This window comes from Triticum urartu, chromosome 3 (genome assembly GCF_003073215.2).
Source record: "Triticum urartu cultivar G1812 chromosome 3, Tu2.1, whole genome shotgun sequence".
NCBI lineage: Eukaryota > Viridiplantae > Streptophyta > Magnoliopsida > Poales > Poaceae > Triticum > Triticum urartu.
The window spans coordinates 92,397,182-92,399,941 of NC_053024.1; positions in this window are offsets into that span (position 1 = coordinate 92,397,182).

A 2,760-nucleotide genomic window follows, 5' to 3' on the forward strand; every position below is an offset into this window, starting at 1 on the left:
GGACTCGAACCTTGCAATATCCCAAATAAATGGAGACTTCGATGCCAAGGATCCAAAAATGGCAGCTTACCGCAACGCCGTCCTAAAAATGTCAGCTCGGTTCGAAGGGCTTGAATTTCACCATATAGCCCAGGAAAATAATCAGGCGGCAGATGTCCTGGCACGCGTCGGCACAAAACGAGATGTAGTCCCCCCCAACATCTTCTTGGAAAGGTTGTTCAAGCCATCCATAGTATGGGAAGGGGAGTCAAACAATAACAGCCCGAACCCAACCGCACTGCCCGACACCGAACATTCTGACAAAATCGGCGGCTCTGCCAATGATATAACACCTTCAGCCCATGTAATAATGGCCGTCATCTCCCCGTGGACAGAACCATTCCTCGCCTACCTTAGAAGGTAGGAACTCCCCAAGGACCAAAATGAGTCACGCTGCATAGTGCGGCGATCCAAACCCTACAAAGTCCACGAGGGAGAGCTTTATAAGAAAAGCACTACCGGAGTCCTTCAAAGGTGCATCTCCGAAGAGGAAGGGCGGAACCTCCTGGCTGAAATTCATGCCGGACTCAGCGGTCATCACGCTGCAGCTCGGTCCCTTGTAAGAAAGGCCTTCCGTATAGGCTTTTATTGGCCGACGGCCCGGGCAGACGCCCAGGACTTAGTCCAATGATGCGTCGGTTGCCAGCTCTTTGCAAACCAAAGCCATATGCCACCCACCGCCCTCCAAACTATCCCCATCACTTGGCCCTTCGCGGTCTCGGGGCTTGACATGGTTGGACCCCTTAAAGGCGGAACCCACAAGCAAAAATACTTACTGGTCATGGTGGATAAGTTCACCAAATGGATAGAAGCCAAGCCTATTAAGACGGCCGAATCCGGACCGGTGATAGACTTTATATCCGGGGTTGTACACCGTTACGGCGTCCGCCACAGCATGATCACTGATAACGGCACGAGCTTTACAGCCGACGAGGTAAAACTCTGGTGCAAAAACATGGGCATCAAGCTCGATTATGCTTCTGTCTATCACCCACAAACTAACGGCCAGGTCGAACGTGCAAATGGTCTTGTCATGAGCGGCATCAAACCCAGATTAGTGTGGTCCCTCAAGGAATCTAACACGCGCTGGGTAGAGGAGCTCGACTCCATACTTTGGGGGTTGCGGACCACGCCGAATCGCACCACCGGATACACACAATTCTTTATGGTGTACGACGCAGAGGTAGTTTTGCCTTGCAACATAATTCACGACTCACCTCGAGTGCGCATGTACGAAGAAAGAGAAGCCGAGCTCGATCGGCAGGACAGTTTGGATGCATTGGAGGAGGAGCGTGACATGGCAAAAGCCCGTTCCGCATTCTATCAATAGCAGGTTCGAAGATACCAAAGCAGAGAAGTACGGGCCAAAAATTACAACGTTGGCAAATTAGTTCTACGCCTGTCGGACAAGAAAAAGGACAAACTCAAGCCCAAGTGGGAAGGTCCCTTCATAATTGACCAAGTCCTGACTGGTGGAGCGTACCGCCTGCGAGATGCATCAGATAACCGACTCGAGCCGAACCCATGGAACGCAGCCCGTCTCCGAAGATTTTATGCCTAGCGCTGGACTCTGTGTTCGTCTCCTTCCTCTGTCCATTTTTTATATACTGTCTGTCTTACATTTCTCTCCTTCTCCCCTTCCTTTCTCTTATAGCCTTTAAAGGCTCATCAAATGATGTGCTATTCGCACTCATTAAACCTGGGGGCTTCTTTTAACAGAAGCTTATTTATACGGGCTTCAGGCCCAACACATGTGTTACACTTCCGCATGTACCTTTTATTTCACCATTATATGCATCGATATGACTTAAGTTTCGGCCAAGCTGGGTTGCCTGGCTCCTGTGCTTACCCCCACGTTCCCGATTATTCGGCTAGGCGGTAAAGGGAGCACCTCGCCGATTGTACTACCGGATCAGCCGGATGTGTACCTCAGACTGGGTGAAGCCGAAAGCTAGCGTTCTTAAGGGAATATTCGGTTGGTGACCTAAAACATGATCTTTTCACTTATTTATTCATGCGCCCCCAGATGCTTTTTCCCGCGTCTTTTTCGCAGAATGGGCATGTACTTTAGGGCATGCCTCCCAGGGAAAGGAACCCCTAATGGAACTATTCTACCTGGAAGATGTTTCTTACTAACCATGTAATATAACATAACTAGTTGGGCACTTGTCTGTTCACGCACTAATGACCCCTACGCCTGGTCTCCATGCATTCCCCGGTTCTTATATAACCGCATGGGAATTCGGACACACTCCGGACTGTCAGGTCCCGAGGCTGAAGCGAAAAGGTCGGCCATGACAAACGATCTACAATCCGGCTAGAAGGCATTATAAATGTGAATTAAATTACATAGTCATTCTGACTGATTGTATTCCTCTTCAATACCATCTAACAGGCTATCTAATTTATAGTCCTGCTGGGAATACTTTGCGGCCAATTCTACTTGGGCGTATACTAAGCTTACAGGGATCTCCTTCCCATCGGGCCCCATAGGACCGACCTCGGCCATGTGGTTGGGGTCAGCCTTTGTGTACCGCGTCTTCACCATGGCCCACGCCTCCCTAGCGCCTTGACGGCAGGCCGATATCTTCCACAATTGGAAGCACCGCCGTGCTCCCTTTAGCTTCTCCGCAAGCTCTCCAAGACCTTCGGGCATGGAGATGGATGGCCACAGGGCCTGGGCGACGCCTTGTATCGCCTGCCGAACTCGCTCGAGCAGTT